The sequence below is a fragment of the Typopeltis vanoorti genome, chromosome 16 (genome assembly GCF_054136105.1).
Source record: "Typopeltis vanoorti isolate ZY-2024b chromosome 16, IOZ_Tvanoo_1.0, whole genome shotgun sequence".
NCBI lineage: Eukaryota > Metazoa > Arthropoda > Arachnida > Uropygi > Thelyphonidae > Typopeltis > Typopeltis vanoorti.
Window position 1 is genome coordinate 61,559,032 of NC_143564.1, and position 17,961 is coordinate 61,576,992.

A 17,961-nucleotide genomic window follows, 5' to 3' on the forward strand; every position below is an offset into this window, starting at 1 on the left:
AATTTGCATAAAAAATATCACTTTCTTGTACACAACACAAAAGAAAGTTTCACAATAATAACACACAAAAAAGTTTTATTTCTTTGTAAAAAAAAGTCACTGATTTTCTTTTGCTTCTTGGAAGCTAAACTTTTTTGAATGCTTCTTCTCGGAGCTGCATTAGCAATAAAATTTTGTGGAATGATGCATCATTCTGCTTAGCCCATTCTATACACACATTAAACTTGTCAACTGCCTCTTCATGTTTTACTTTTTTTTTCTTTGAGTTCTTTATCGTCATCATTATCAAATTCCTGCCATGTACCTTCAAGAGGTGTACAGGATATGATAGTACTACATGAAACATTTACATCATTACTAACTTCCTATCTACAATTTTCTTCCAAATCAGTCTGTTACTTGTCAAGACTCCAACATTACCAGATCTCATGTTTCTATCATCTAAGGCACTTTGTACCATATCAATCCACCTATATCTTCGTCTTCCACTGGGTCGCTTTCCTGGCAACTTGGCAGAGAACACTTGTTTTGCTAATCGTTCCTTGCCCATTCTGTTTAAGTGACCATATCACCTGAGATTAGCTCTGCTTACGCATTCCTGGATGCTTACAATTTCAAGTTCTTTCCTAATATCCTCATTTTTAATATGATATTGCCATTTATGCCATCTGTTCAATCCTATAATCTTTCTCAGGACTCTCATATCTGCCGTCTCTAGTCTTTGGTCAAGTGTTTTACTTCTGACCCAGCTCTCAGATCCATAAGTTAAAACTAGTTTGAACACTGTCTTGTATGCAGCTAATTTAGTATTTTGACTTATTCCATATGAATTTGTTCAATTGACTTCCTACCATACCAGCTTTGTTGATTCTGTTGTCTATTTCCATATTTAATTTACCATCTTCACTAAAAATCGTGCCTAAGTAGCTGAAATGTTTTACTTGTTCCACAGGTTCTCCATTCACAACACAGTTCACATTTTCAATGATTCTGCCTATTTTCATTGTCTTTGTCTTTTTATTTCTGACCTTCATACCATATCTATTAAACCAGTTATTCAATTTAGTCAGGGAATCTTGCAGATTTGTAGCAGATTTATTTAGAAGTATAACATCGTCCGCATAAAGCAAAGAGCTGACATTAACATCTCCAATTTTGATATCACGTTTAATACCACTTTTCTTCATAATGTGATCCATATAGATATATTGAATAACAGAGGGGATAATGTACATCCTCACACCAGAATTAACATTAAACCATCTTCCTGTACTTCAATTCTAACTGCTGACTTACAACTCAAATGAAGACTAAGTATTGCTTGATATAATGCCCCATTGACACCATATAACTGCAGCGTATTGAATAGCTTCTCTCTTGGCACCTTGTCATATGCCTTTTCCAAATCGACAAAACTTAAATACAGATCTTTGTTATATTCCCATGATTTCTCCACTATTTGTCGTAAAGTGAAGATCTGATCCTGACAGCTTCTATTTGACCTGAATCCAGCTTGTTCTTCACCAAGCTTTTCTTCCACAATTCTTCTCAACCGTTTCCCAAGTATACTTGCATATATCTTAGCAGGAACACTTAATAGGGATATACCTCTGTAATTCTCACATTCAGTTTTATTTCGCTTTTTATATATGGGTACTATGAGAGCTCTACTCCAATCATCGGGAATTCGTCCCTCTGTCCAGGTTTTCTGAACTATGCAGAGCAGCCACTGTAAGACTTTTATACCACCATACTTCAGCATTTCTGGTCGAATATCATCTACTCCTGCTGCCTTTCCACATTTCAAGCCTTTGATAACTTTTTCTACTTCAAGTATGGATATGTATTCCTGACTGTATGCCTGTCGAGTGTTTTTTACCACTGTGCTTTCACTGCTTGTTTCATTTAGCAATTTTTCGAAGTAAATACTCCATACTTCAAGGATAACTCTTTCTTCCATTTTCATGTCACCTTTATCATCTCTAACTCCTTTTATAGCACTCTTTCCTCCATTTCTAAGCTTCTTCAACAACCTCTAGAATATTTTGCCACCTTCTTGATATTTATTTTCTATGTTCTTGCCAAAGTCCTCCCATGACTTTTGTTTAGCCAGTTTTACACAGTGTTTAGCTTTCTTATATTTGTCTCTGTATTCTATAAGAGCACAAGCAGACTTATTTGCTTTTGATATGCTTTCTTCTTTTCCTTCACTGCCTCTTTAAATTCCTGTGTCCACCATGGAGATCTGATTTTTCTATCCTTGCAGAGAACTTCACCACATGCCTCTAGCTGAATCAATCAGGGTTTTCTTCTTTGGCTTGCCATTGAATCTCCAAGGTTTGGTTCCTGTTCTCAAACTCTTTCCTTTTTCCTTCAATAATCTTTGTGTATTTTAGTCTACAGTTCACATCTGAGAGCTGCTCAACTTTTATTCGCTGGAAAACTTTCTTACATGTTATTCTTTTCAATACAAAATTTAATTTTATTCTGCTCAAGACTAAATAGTGATCACTTCCAATTTCAAATCCTCTGTACACTCTGGTGTCCTGCACCAGGGAGAAAACATCACTATCAACAATAACATAGTCAATGAGACTTTTCTTAATCCTTGCCTGTTCTCTCCATGTGAATTTGTGCACATTTTTATGTTGGAACATGGTGTTAGTAATAACCATTCCATGTCCCGAGCAGAAATTCAACAGGTATTTCCCATTATTATTAGCTTTGCTCTTTTCTCCAAATTTTCCCAAACATTTTTGTATGTCTGACAATCACTTCCTACTCTGCTATTTATATCCCCAACAAGGACCATCTTTTCCTTTTGCATTGTGTCAGTAGCTTTCTCTAGAGCCTCAAAAAATTCCTCCACTTCTACCTTAGTAAAACCTTCTGTGGGATCATAGGCACAAATAAGTCTCATTGTCCAGTTCCCCATTCTGATATTTGCCCAAATCACTCTACTTGACACTGCCTGCCACTCGAGAAGATGAGCCTCGTATTTTGTGTTGAATACTATGGCTACTCCTTCTTTTCCTTGATTGTCATTGCCTGAATATAACACTTTGTATTTATTGCTCAGAAAGATCTCACCAGTTTTTGTCTTTTTTGTTTCAGTCACCCCTATTATGTCGATCTGGTACTTATCTAATTCCTCTGCTGGCTCCATTTCTTTGCCATTCAGGCTTCTTATGTTGATAGTACCGATCTTTAACTCTGGTGATGTTGAGTTGGGGTGTGTTTTTCGATTAGTTTTCTAATCTCATCATCTAATTCATTCTGTAGCATCATGTTTATAATTTCGGCATCCGATTTGATTTCAAATTTTGTGATTCATGCCGACAATACAGTACGTACTGTACAGTATAAAAAAGCAAATGTGAACATACACAATAATCAAAATAGGCCTACAGTATAATCATACAATCGAAGTAAAAATAATACTGTACTTTAATAATAATAGTTTAAATAATAATTATTAAATAAAAATAATAGTGCATAAAATAATAATACGTAATAAATAAAACTTTTTTTCCTTTCAAATCACAGTTTGGATTACTGGAGGGTAGGATTAGCGAGATTTTATGTCACCAACAAGAATCAGCTTGTCCTTAAATCAGCTACCATCTCCAATTACTCAAAAATATTCAAATAATTCCGTGTTGAAATTATTTGCATCACTAAAGGTGCAAATAAATCAGTCTACATCACTACTTGAAATTAACTACCAATCGAGTTTATAATCATCGTTTGTGTTGAATATATAATTTCCTCCTTTGTCTAATTCCTAGTGTTTGAATTGTTCTTCTGAAGGATTTCATCTATTTTGAATTTCTTAGTCTCCATAAAACTAATTATTTCAATGTATTTTATTCCTGTGCTAGTTCTAATTACTCTCCATTGTTTTTTTTATTATTATGATGGTATCCATTACATAAACTTGACTTCAAAAAATCATCATCAAATTCTCGACATGTTTCCTCAAGGGGTGCACAGGATATGATAGTACTACATGAAAAATTTACATCATTACTAACTTCCTATCTATAATTTTTCTCCAAATCAGTCTGTTACTTGTCAAGACTCCAACATTATCCGATCTTATATTTCTATCGTCTAAGGCACTTTGTACCTTATCAATCCACCTATATCTTGGACTTCCTCTGGGCCGTTTTCCTGCCAACCTGGCAGAGAACACTTGTTTTGCTAATCTTTCTTCTCCCATTCTGTTTAAGTGACCATACCACTTGAGATTAGCTCTGCTAACACATTCTTGGATGCCAACAATGTCAAGTTCTTTCCTAATATCCTCATTTTTAATATGATGTTGCCATTGATACCATTTGTTCGTGCCCCTAATCTTTCTCAGGGCTCTCGTATCTGCAGTCTCTAGTCTTTGGTCAAGAGTTTTATTTCTAGCCCAGCTCTTGGATCCATAAGTTAAAAAAGGTTAGAACACTGTCTTTTATATAGCTAATTTAGTGTTTTGACTAATTTCTCTCTTATTCCATATAAATTTATTAAATTGTCTTCCTACTATACCAGCTTTGTTCTCTATTTCCATATTTAATGTATCATCTTCATTAAAAATTGTGCCTAAGTAACTGAAATGTTTTACTTGTTCTGTATGTTCTCCATTCACAATGTACTGTATTTGCCGGAGTATAAGAAGCACTTTTTTCTTTGAAAATAGGTCTGAAAAACAGGGTGCATTTTATACGCCGACACTCAGTTTTTTTATGTTAATTTCATTTCTGGAAATTTTCTCTGTTCCGAGTTACGCGATTTCTCTTGCTTCCTTGTGGTGTGTGAGAGCATCCCAGTTACATAGAGTTCAGTGGATGCGCATGTTGTTGCGGTTGTTGTGAACGGTGATAAATTTCTGCCGTTCAATTTTCTCTAAATTTCTTGGCAAATTATGGCCGAAAAAGGTCAGCATTGCTACAGTATTGCATACAAGCTACGTGTGATTGCGTATGCTAAAGAACATGGAAACAGAGCTGCAGAAAGGCAATTCGGGCCACCCCCAACTGAAAAATGATAAGATCTTGGCGGAATCAGGAAGAAGATCTAAAAAAAGCAACTCACAGTAAATATAACCTACGAAGTGGAACTGCAAAATGGCCAGAACTGAATACTTGGATTTTTGACCACAGAAAAGCGGGACTTTCAGTTTCTACAAAAATGATTATTCATGAAGCAAAAGTGATAGCCACTAACAGAGGGATTGCCAACTTTACTGGATCAGCATCATGATGTTCCAGATTCATGTATGTGGACTGAAACAAAAATATCACAAAAGATGCCAACTGAATATGAAGAAAAAAATTATTGAATTTCATCGATTCGTCATTAACGCAAGGAAACAAGAAAATTTTGAACTTGCACAAATACGAAACATGGACGAGGTGCCGCTGACTTTTGATGTGCCCTCAAACAAAACTGTAGATTCCAAGGGCACAAAAGGTGTTACTGTTAAAACTTTGGGGCACAAAAAACCTCACTACACGGTTGTTTATCCTGCTGTGCTCATTGGACAAACTGGCTGCCACTATTGATTTTTGAAAGGAAGATGCTATCCAAAGAAAAACTGCTTAAAGGAGTGTTTGTACAAGTTCACGCAAAAGGCTGGATGGATGGAGGAGGAATGAAGTTATGGATAGATAAAATTTGGTCTAGGCGCCCTGACGGACTGTTGAAGAAGCCTGCCCTGCTAGTATGGGATCAGTTTCGTTCTCACAGAACAGAAGATGTTAAAAATAAACTCAAGGAATTGAAAACTCAGTTAGCTGTAATTCCAGGAGGTCTAACTAGTTAGCTTCAACCTTTAGATGTCTGTATTAATAAACCATTTAAGGGATTTATGAAGGAGAAGTGGAACAGCAGTCTTCAGATTTTGAGGTTACACCATCAGGAAGAAGGAAGAGGCCTGGCATTTTGCAAGTTTGTGAGTGGGGTCAATGCTTCATGGGATGCTGTGAAACTGACAGTGGTTGAATCATTTAAGAAGTGTGGCATTAGTAATGCACTGGATGGTACAGGGGCCAATTTGCTGTATGAGGACTCAGATTCTGATTTAGAAGAGGTTTGAAGTGTCTCTTCATTTAGCTCTGGAGATGAATTTCTGGGTTTTGACAAAGAAGATTAAAAGGTGGGTACTCTTCCTAGTTAGATTATGTATTTGTTGAAAGTAGACCTGCTTATTACTTTAAATTTGAAATACTGTAAATTCATTATTATATTCAGCGATAAAGTTTTTTTCCTAAAAAAAAAATGTGTACAAAAAAGGGGGTGAGTCTTATAGGCCGATGCATCTTATACACCGGCAAATACGGTAATTGATATTTTCAATGCTTCTGCCTATTTTCATTGTCTTTGGCTTGTTATTGCTGACCTTCATACCATATCTATTACAACAGTTATTCAATTTAGTCAGGGAATCTTGCAGACTTGTAGCAGATTTATTTAGAAGTACAACATCATCAACACACATATTGATTGACTTAAGCATGTAATGAAGTTGCTGTGAATAGAGAAAGTAGTAGTCCATGTGCTGGGCACTAGAAGTTAAAGAAATAGTGTAAAAAGAAGAATAATTTAAAATTTTTCTGGCAAATAGGTCAGCATGCACTATTATGGAATATGGAGAAAAATGTGCAAAAGATCTGTGTGGAAGTAGAAGAATAAAAAACATGGACATACAAATTTTGGAAAGGATAGAGAATATAAATATCATAGCTGAAGCTAAAAAAAGTTCAGAAAGGAAGGGGGAAAAGTATATGAAAATGAAAGCTCATAAAGATGATTATAAAAACTGAAGTTATCAGTCTTTTGGATGTCTGGAATGATTACTTTGAAAAAAATATTCCATTAAGTAACAAATGGTAAAACAGTGGTAGGAAATAACCAGGAAGGAGCATGCACTTATGAGTACATATTAATTCTTGAAATAAAACCATCAGAAATCTCTGAAATGTGAGAAAGCAACTGGAGTGGATGATATTCAACTAGGAATTTTCCTAAAATATGGTATATAAAAGTTTGTAAGATTGTACACTAGGTCAAATGTCGTTTAATTACAGTAATAACAGATCTTATTGTATCAGCTTATATTAAAAAAAAAGATAAAAGGTGGGGAACATTTGGTAAATTACAAAGGAATTTTGTTGCTGTGTATTTATGCAAGTGCAGTTGAGAAAAGGCAACGGAAATTGCTAAAAGAAAAATTTGGATAAAGGCATGCTATATTTGGGCAAAATATAGACACTGCAGGGACTAGTTATTTCAAAATATGAAAATTAACAAGAAATAACTAAGTTTCATAATCAAAATATTCAAAACATAACTAGAATGAAGTAAGGAATTGATAATGCAAGAAACAAGCAAGATTTAGTACAAATAGCTCATGCATAGATCAGATAACTAAGATTAATTAGTGAACAATCTGTTCAGTAATTAAATAATAACAAACAATATGTGTTTATAGGCTTAGGAACACATAAGTCTATAAAACTAAGGTTTGCCTTGATATTATGGCATATCTGCCTATTTTCATTGACAATAAACATTGCATATGAAAATTGCGAAAGATAAGTTATTGTAATGGAAATTTGAAAGATAACATTACAAACAAAATTGTACTCGAATAGAAAAGGATGTAAATTCTTCCAAAGTCTTATAGATGGTGATAAAACAAGCAGTTTACAGGGAATAATTAATAGATTAAATGATTAACTTGTTAATGATATATATATATTTTTTGATAGCTCAAAACAGCATGTGCATCAAAAAAAAAAAATACTCATTAAAGCAATATATCAATAAAGTTTGTTTAAATGAAAACAAAGCAGAGATAAAGATTAATTTAAAACAAAACAGAAAATTAAATTAGGAGATAGAACCTTTGAAAAAAAAGGAAACTGCATTCATCATAGCTTAGTAGTAAATAAATTCAAGACAATATTCAGAACAGAACACAAAATCATAGATTGCTTACACTCTCTAAGAAAGGTATATAAGTCTAAAGGAATAAAAAAAACAAAGATTTTCAATACAAGTATTAAAATAGTATTGTTCCAGAAAAATATTAGGAATATACTGGCTAAATAAAAAATGCTATCTCCCTCCCCTATAAATTTATATTTCAGTCTAATACAAGAAGAATAGAAATAATGAAAGGAAAATGGAAGGATAAAAAAAAAAAACCAAAACAGTATGAAATTGGAACTGACATTGGAGAGGGAAACAGATCTAAGATCAACTTGATATAGGGTCTTTTCAGAGATGAAAAAGATAGAGAATTTCTGGAAGTGGAATGAATAAGAACTGATGCTAGTGACACTGGTGAAAAACTGAGAAATATTTTATGCTCCATATGAAAGGTAAAGAATATATTGCTGACCTGGTGGCCAAGTGGTTTGCATATTTGCTCTTTGACTGAAAGACTTTGGGTTCGAATCCTGCCATGGGCATAGATGTTTGTGATCGTCTTTAGATTGGAGATTGATTTCATTGTGCAGTGTTGAGGCCACTGCCCCACTCATTAGATGCCTAAAAAAGAGTTCCATGTTTGTAAATAAAAAAATGCAAAAAAAGTATATGAAATTAATAAAAATAGAAAAAAAAAAAAATGCTTACTCCACCCATGCTACAAATGTACTATAGGTTTATAATTAACCTTTCATGGATGGGACAAACATAAAAAAAAAAAAGGAAAAAATAAAATTTTTACATTGCAACAAATAACAGCAAATCATGGAATATAATATTTTCTTCATCTCTATAAATCATATGATAATGGAATAAAAGAAAAAAAAAACACCCTCCAATAGAGCAATACACACACACACACACACACACACACGCCTACTTGAATATATACCTATAATTCATGAGATTTATCTGAATTTTTATGCATGCTTTCTTTTGAAATATAACTGATGGACTAAAATTTTTCATTTCATTTGTAGTTTAATATAACATTAACTATTGGCTAATCTATAGCATATTACAATTGACCTCTCGTTATAGCAAACAATAACCACAGGAATTGTGTATAAATGTTTGCTATAGTGAATATCCTTTTGCATTATACAACTAGGATTTTAGTCAGAAGTTTCTTCTGGTTTGTTATTAGTAAGTGTGTTATAATGGTGTTTGCTATAGTCCAAGTTGTATCTTCCACTCAGGTGTACAGAAATTCCACATTGGATGCTTGTAGCAGATTCTTTTCCCAGTAGGAGAAAAAAAAAGCATCGGACCATAAAAGGCCTCTTTAATATGTGGCTTTCACCTTTCCATCAAGATATTTCTGTAGATGCGTCTAGTTTTCATGAATTTTTCAAATCCAGATCAGTGTAAGATAGTTTTAAAATGTGTTTTTTGTGCAGAATGACCAAACATGTACATTGAAGAACTGGTGACTTTATTTATATATAAATAAATAAATATATATATATATATTGTATATTGTAATTGCTTAAATTGATAAAAACTTCAGTGCATGTGAGTTGTTGACATATCAGCAGCCATTTTAGCAATGACTGAGAAGCTCTCAGCCTCTATACCATCAGTACTACATTTAGCAAATCATTGGTGCACTGGAGAAATTACAGGAAAGCAATGTTGACTTAGAGCAGTATTTTGTTATGTGAATCCATTTAATTCATAGCACTCATTGAAATGTATATGAATAAATGAATGTAATGTAGGTATTTTCTAGAAATTTCTTTGTATAAAGATTGCTTTTCTCAGTTTCATGGACAATTTTAGTTGAAATAAAATGCAAAACAGTAACGTTTTTTAATGAGTGGCATTTTTTGCTTAGTAAATCAACATTTCATTTCTCTTTCAATTTTAACTTGGTTTTAATGTATAATTTACTTCTGATTTAAAATAGTTGAAAAAGAAACAGATAATAATCCAGTACACATTAGATTTAGCAATATATATCTAAACTGATTATTTATTTATTTATTTGTTATTTTTCAAGTTCTGCTCAGGACAATCTAACAGTTAGTAACCTATAGCACACTTATACTTTGGTTATAGCTAAAAGTTGGATAATCCAGAAACCTTGCTTTAGAGACTAAACATGGAATATATATATATATATACATACATACATACATACTAGGGGGGGCTATGGCACCCAGCACCCCCCCCCATTGTTCCAGACTGGTAGGCAGGTTCTTGAATTCTGATGATTTGACACTCAGGGGATTACCCTGAGTGTCGAGTCTTCAAAAGGGGGAGCTCTGGTGCCCAACCCCCCTAGTTCTGGACTGCCAGTTCTCCTTGAATTCTAATGACTCAAATTTTGAAGACTCAAAAAAAAAAAAAAGGGGGGTCCCCCTGGCGCCTATGGTGCCCAATCCCCCAAGTTCCGGACTGGTAGGCCGGTTCTCCTCGAATTCTGATGACTCGAATTTTGAAGACTCGAAAGGAGATTCCACCTATGGCGCCCAACTCCTCAAGTTCCGGACTGGTTCTCCTCAAATTTTGAAGACTCGACACTCAGGGTTTAGCCCCTGTGTTTCAAAAAATGTGACATAAAAAGCTTATCATTATATATATATATATATATATATATATATATATATATATATATATATATATATAGTTTTATTTTTTTATTTTTTCCCAAGTCACTTCTAACCTTCAGTAAGTGGAATGAGGATCTCATGTTGAATGATGAAATTCATCTACAACCTAAACTTTCACAAACATTTTTGCCATAATGAGATTCAAGCCCAACTCATTGGTTGGAAAGAAGATGCTATCTGTTTGGCCATCCAGGCTGGCAGATAGTTTATGTATCATACACATACAGCATAAAACTGACTAAAGTAAACATTAAAGTCTTTTTATTCCAGTGAAGTCAGTTTCTTTAACATTCTTGAAAAAACCAGAATACTGAGCTTGGTGTGTTATATAAGGCATATTAAAATCATACATTTATTTACGAAAATGTTTACAGGCATTCAGTGTATTATCCATTCTTAATTATCACTGCTTCCACATTTGGTTATGTCTTGTATTCCTTTTACCAATCCTTTTTTTCATGTTTGATAAGGCAGGTCATTTCAGCAAAAGATCTTGCTAATGGTAGTGAAGCATTTCTCACCAAGTGATTCTTTCAACTTGAACATATTAAAATCTGAAGGGTTTGTCAAAACTATATTAGAAGGGGAGGGAGAAGCACTTGCCATCTATGGATTTATTTAAGATTGGATACTTGTTGTTGAAGTATGCAGCTGATCATTTGCCCAATATCTGACCTGAGTCAGATTCTTCTTCTATATTGAAGTTGTCTTTTTTTCAGAACAAGAAAACTAGAAACAGAAATGTGCACACAATGTTTTTACTCAGCCTGACTTAAGTTGACATGAAGGTTAAAAACTGTTATTGCCTTAATATCCCATAATGCAAAACATGTATCCTTACAGACTTGTATAATGCTGTGCATTATGGGAAGGGTCACTTCTGCATTACTTCAACCTTGGTATCCCTTCTGGGTCTGGCTCCCACTGATGAGACCTCAATAAAAGTCGAAACCAGTCTGGATAATGACCCTTCCTATATTGCATAGCATTATACATACCCATAAGCTTTGCATTATGGGATACTAAGGCAAGTGATGTGAAGTTGTTAGCCTCTATATATTAGTTGCCCAGTCATGAAGTTACTTCATGCACAAACTTTGTTTTCTTACACTTGGATAAAGGATTAAACCAAGAATATAATTTCTTGGCATCTTTAATTTATAGTATAGCTAAGTGGAAAAACTTTCAACACCCTAGCCCTTTATGTACAGTTTTATGATATAGACGAAAGTAACTTAAAGAAATATGTGACCTTAATGAAATAGTTGTGAACATTTAACTAAAACCAGTTAACAAATATTTTGTTTTGATATTTAGATGTTTTGATATTGACAAAAAAAAAAAAAAAAAAAGTGGGAAATTTAAATGCAGTTAACCTGTTCATAGCAATGGCTATCTTTTTTAAATGTGTCATGTGTACTAGTCCTAGCATTTAGGAACTAAGGGATTTTTTTTTAAAAAAATCAGCTAATGCCATTTATTCCTGTATAGGGAGTAGATGAGGCCATTTTAGCCCTATCTAACTTTTGGAGACTGAGTTCAATCTCCACTAGTAGCCAATCAGAGATAGCTGGCCCAAAACTATCACTAATTAAGTGGCATGCAGTGAAGAGACAGCTCAACAAGTGTTGCCATCTCATGGTCCCTAACTGTAACACAATATATTTAATGTCTGAAATAGTGTGGGCTCTACGGTCTATTTTCTTGAGTTTTCTTGAATTTTCTTGACAAAAAACCCGAGATTCTGTAAGAAAAAATCTGCTTGCCCTTGCCAGAGATCGACTAACTCAGGAATCAGTCGAAAAAAGGCTTAGAAAAATTTCCTCTAATTGCCAAAGACTTGCATTTGAAAGCATGTCTTCCTTCGTGCGATCAAGCACTGTAGTGAAAATGCCACATCCACTGAGCTACATAGGCTAAGGGATTGAGGAGGAAAACAAAAATTATGATTTGCTAAAGTTTGGAAATAGTAAGTCTAATCTTACGATTAAGATTGGATGATAATTTAAAGCTTTGGAGCTTCCTATGAATAAACATTCCTATTTTATGATGCATCAATGCAGTGGCTGGGAATTATCTCTTAGAATCCTATGGCTAGTATTTACTCCACACTTGGGCACCAACCAGAAACATTTATTTGATTTGGTAAGTCAAGTAGAACCTTGATGTTTCAAGATCTGCTTTTCAGCTAACCTATGCCATAGTAACCCATTTATTACTAAAGGCATTTTCTTATGTGCAGCAAAGACTATGGGGTCAAATTTCACAGTAAATCAAGAATTTTTGTATAAACCTTCATTGGAGATGCTTATAGTTTTTTAGTTTTGTCTATTTTAATATATATATATATATATATATATATATATGTTAAAGATACCAAACAATTTTATAAACTTGATTTTAATCCTTTTTCTCAAGTAAGCAAACAGACAAGTCATGTTTGCGCTTGAACTATGTTCAGGTCTGAGGCAGCTCGTGGTAAAGGTGGAGTAAGCTCTGATCACTTTCCCTTAGTATCTTCCCTAATGAAAAGCACATTCCCTTGCGGAGATGTATGATGCTATGCATTAAAGAAAAGGGCCACTACCCAGACCGGTTTCGACCTTTATTGAGGTCTCATCAGTGGGAGCCGGGCCCATAGATGCCAAGGTTGAAGTAATGCAGAGCTTATAAATTTTACCTAAACAAGTTGCCACAAGGTGCTTTGACCTTATTAAATAAAAATCTCAAGATGAGAGAAAGATGTAGGAAGTTTTTTACCTTGGGTATATTATACGTTAAAGATATCAAGCAATTTTATAAACTTTCCTTTAATGCATAGCATCGTACATCTATGCAAGGTGATGTGCTTTGCATTAGGGGAGATACTAAGCAAAAGTGATCAGAGCTTACTCCACCTTTATCACGTGTTGCCTCAGACCTGAACATAGTTCAGGCGCTAACTTGACCTAATTGTCTGTTTGTTTGCATGGGAAAAAGGATTAAAACCAAGTTTATAAAATTGCTTGGTATCTTTAACGTATAATATACCCAAGGTAAAAAACTTTCTACATCTTTCTCTCATCCTGAGATTTTTTTTTAATAAGGTCAAAGCACCTTGTTTAGGTAGAATTTATAAGCTCTGCATTACTTCAACCTTGGCATCTATGGGTCTGCTCCAACTGATGAGACCTCCAATAAAGGTTGAAACCGGTCTGGGTAGTTGCCCTTTCCTTTAATGCATAGCATCATACATCTCTGCAAGGAGAGGGTGTGTGCTTTGCATTAGGGGAGATACTAAGCAAAAGTGATCAGAGCTTACTCCACCTTTACCACGTGTTGCCTCAGACCTGAACATAGTTCAGGCACAAATTTGACTTGTCTGTTTGCTTACTTGGGAAAAGGGATTAAAACACCAAGTTTATAAAATCGCTTGGTATCTATCTTTAACGTATAATATACCCAAGGTAAAAAAAACTTTCTACACACACAATGGTATCTCGATAATCTGAACTAATAAGAACCGTGCTCATTCGGATTAGCAAATTTTCCCAAAAGACAATAACTAGTGTTTAAGACAAAAATAATCGGATTCTAATGGTACATAAATTTAATTCTGTAAATAAATGAAGTAACTGATAGAAAAAAGCTACTGTAATGTAAAACTTAAAAAATAATACGGTACACAAGTTTCTTTTAGTAAAAAATTTTGTTTGTATGTACCTGTATTGTTGAGGATTCTGATTTAGTAAAATTGCATAGTACATAACTTAATTTACTTAGAAAATACCACTTTTTTGTACACAACACAAAAAAAATGCAAAAAAGTTTTTTTTATTTCTTTGTAAAAAAGTCGCTGAGTTTCTTTTGCTTCTTGGAAGCTAAACTTTTTTTCGAATGCTTCTTCTTGGAGCTGCATTAGCAATAAAATTTTGTGGAATGGCGTATCATTCTGCTTAGCCCATTCTACACACATTAAAACTGTCAACTGCCTCTTCATGTGTAACTTTTTTTTCTTAGAGTTCTTTATTGTCATCATTGTCTTCTAATTCATTCTGTAGCGTCATATTTATAATTTCAGCATCCGATTTGATTTCGAATTCACTTTCGGTTCTACCTGTAATCCTAGTTCTACTTGTTGAAGTAACGTAAAGATACACAAACATTGAGCAATAGTGGTGACTAATCAGTTCATTAACAACAGCAGTGATTCATGCCAACAATACAATACGTACTGTAAGTATAAAAAAGCAAACATGAACACACACAACAGTATGAAAAAAATACTGTACTGTAATAATAATAAAATAAAGAAACAGACTACACTTTATATTTATAATGAAGAATGTTCTTTGAGAAAATTGGACATCATCTCCCTTTAGAAAAACATGCATATTCCAAATTAAATTGATAATATTGGTTGGGAAATATCTCCTCTGAGTGATAGGGTATCTTAATGAAAAAAAAAGACTATGTTGGAAATATAATGAAGTTCGTGATAAACAGCATAAGATAAAAACAAGAACATTATGAGAAGAGATGAGCAAAGCAAGCCAAACCAAAGGAATCTTAGGGAATTTTATTGTGACACAAAAATGAAGGCAAGTTTAACAAGTTTTGTGTGCATGTTTCTCCTCACCTGGAAACTCAGGTTTTTCATGTTTCAAATAATCAGAGAACACATGGAATTAAAAGACAACATAGGTACATTTAATAGCCTTAGTTACTATGGTGTTGATCATAAATAACAGCAACAATGTATTATGCGATTGGTAAAGAAAATGAGAATGAGAGCATTTCTGATGGAAAGCACTTATGAGAATATTTTGACTAGAATAACATTGGTTTCAATCAAGTTCCAGATTCCGTGGGCCATTACAAAGAAATCAGCATGCTGAATTATTTTAGTAGTTGGAAATGATGAGAAGGTGACTGCTGCAAAAGAAATGGTTAAAGTATTGAATGGTTATTATGCCAAAGTATATTATGAGGATCAAAATGACAATACAGCTTAGATGGGAAAAAGAATAAAGAAATGTGACTAGTATCTGCTAAAAAATCTTGCTTATTTTGGATACTAGTGTGCATTGTTAGTGTCTAGAATAAGCAATATTTCTATCACTAACATCCAATGAAATTGGATATTACAATCAGTCAATCCTTGACTTATGACATATGTGACTTACAACTGCTTGTACTATTGAACATGTTGACTGAATACTACTACATTTTTGCAGCCCATGGACTGGATTTTATTGCTGCCTTCAAGAAATAACTTGCATTTTACAACAAATGTAGATGGAGCAAAGTGCTAGTAGAGTGTATGAGTAGTGTTTGAAAGAACTTGCTGAAAGGGTATGTTCATACAATCACAGGATTCGACAAGCCTTTCAAAAGGTTGGTGATCAGAGTGTTACTTGCTAAAGCGTTGAAGGTTGACATTGGAAATATAGATCATTTGCTAGAAGTTGTGGAAGAAGAGCTCCCAAATGAAGACTTATAGAGCTAGAATCACAGTTTCAGAAGATGAGAGAAAGAAGAGAAAAAAAAGCAGAGCTCTCCTTGCTAAAAAGAAAAGTTTACATTGACAAAATTGGTAGAGAAATTTGCCTCTATTAATAAGGTTATTTATTTATTTGTATGGCATGAATAACAAAACATGTAGTACAATACACTGTCATTTTAAAAACATAAAATTAAGTCATTTTAAAAACCAATAAAATTAAAAGGTTACATCCATATTGGTAAAATAATTCATAGCTTCGGGTGTAGCACTTATAATCTAGCTCACCTCCTCATGGTGCAACCTGGGTAACGCTAATTGAGCTATAGCGATTTGGCAGCCAGTCTAACTCTTAGTTCTCCTGGCTAAGTCATGCAGTCAAACAATACTGTTAAGGTAATTAATAATTAATAAGTAATTAATAAGGTAACTAATAAGGTAATTCAGTAGTTTGAAGAATTGGACCCCATAATGTAGAAATTTTACAAAATAGACAATGATACAATTGCTAGCTACTGAGAAATTTATACAAAAAAGAAGAATAAGGCAAACCATGTACACTAAGTTGGGTGTAATGTACAAATGTTTAAAGAAACCGACTTCTGCTGTCGCCTTATCTCCTGAAGATGAGCTTAGACTTCCCATAAGTTATGCAGCTGGTGAATCATCCTCAGAACGCTTCATTGCAGTTCATGAATTCAAAAATTTTTTGTTGGTGACTTAACCACTCTTGCCTCCTCTGATGAATTGTCTAATTGATAAACCAGTGGCTTTGAAGAATTACCCTTGCTCTATATGTGCTTCCAGTTGATTATTTTATTAGTAGGCACACAAAAGCACTGTACACTGATATTTCATTATTTATTCTAATGCAGTACTGCATGCAGTAGTTTTATTTATAATTTGTACATTGTATTATTTCATTACAAAGAAAGTAAAATTCATTAAAAATATAAAATGAATGTATACATTTTAGCATTCAGGTATGTTATTTGGTTATATACCCTTATGGTTGATATAGTATTCCAACTTATGACCTTTTTGACTTGGAATCCTGTAGTAAGTCAAAGGCTTTCTGTATCACAAAAGAGTTTTGTGATTCAGTACAGGAGCAGAAAGAGCATTTTGTGGAAGTTGTTGATGGGTTTTAGAGAAGTTAAGATGAATACTGGATCGGTAGGATGAGGATATGAATCTGTGTGTGTGTGTGGAGGGGGGGGGGGACATCAAATTTATTAATGAAAAAATGTTATTACTTTATATAAAAATAGTGGATATTAAAGATCCAACATTATATTCCTCCAATTATACTGGCTACAAATATGGAACTCATTACATGATACGATGCAGTTAATGGACATCCTTCCATGAGGATGTCCATTAACTTCTTTCCAAGCAGTGTGTGTTGTGTGTGTGTATACACACACTTTAAGATCCTCTGCTGCTCTGTCAGTATAGATTAGTGTTTCTCAACGTTTTTTGGATCATTCCCCACCTCAACGTCTCAAAGATTTTGATGCCCCCCTCTAGCATAATAGTCAACCAAGTTCTGAAAAAGTATAATATAAATATGTACATGTACATTTTCTAACCCCCCCCTGCGGGGCGTACTCCCCACGTTGAGGAAACACTGGTATAGACGAAGACCTAGATTCGATTTCGACGTGACGAACATTTATATGGTCTCTTTCTATTAAAGGTCAGTTAGCCGGTCTCATACGGTGGCGGAGGATTTTTTCCTTCTGGAAACTCGGGTTTTTCGTCCCTCAGAACAGGCAAACCGACCCCGTGAACACACTTATACAGACAAAAATACCTCCCTCAACGGCATGCTATTCGGCAAGTCGGTTGGGATTTACGTGCTTAAGTCGCATCATG

The 17,961-nt window shown here is 34.1% G+C and overlaps 1 protein-coding gene across 3 annotated transcripts in view; it reads left to right on the forward strand.

Moving 5' to 3' along the window:
• The window catches only part of LOC150098064 (ras-related protein Rab-14), a 149,643-nt gene extending 139,841 nt beyond the window's left edge, over positions 1 to 9,802 (forward strand). For all 3 annotated transcript variants that reach the window (XM_090406123.1, XM_090406124.1, XM_090406125.1), the window contains exon 9: positions 9,186 to 9,802. The gene's annotated coding sequence lies outside the window, so the exon portion shown is untranslated. The remainder of the gene's footprint in view (positions 1 to 9,185) is intronic.
• The last annotated feature ends 8,159 nt before the right edge of the window (positions 9,803 to 17,961 follow it).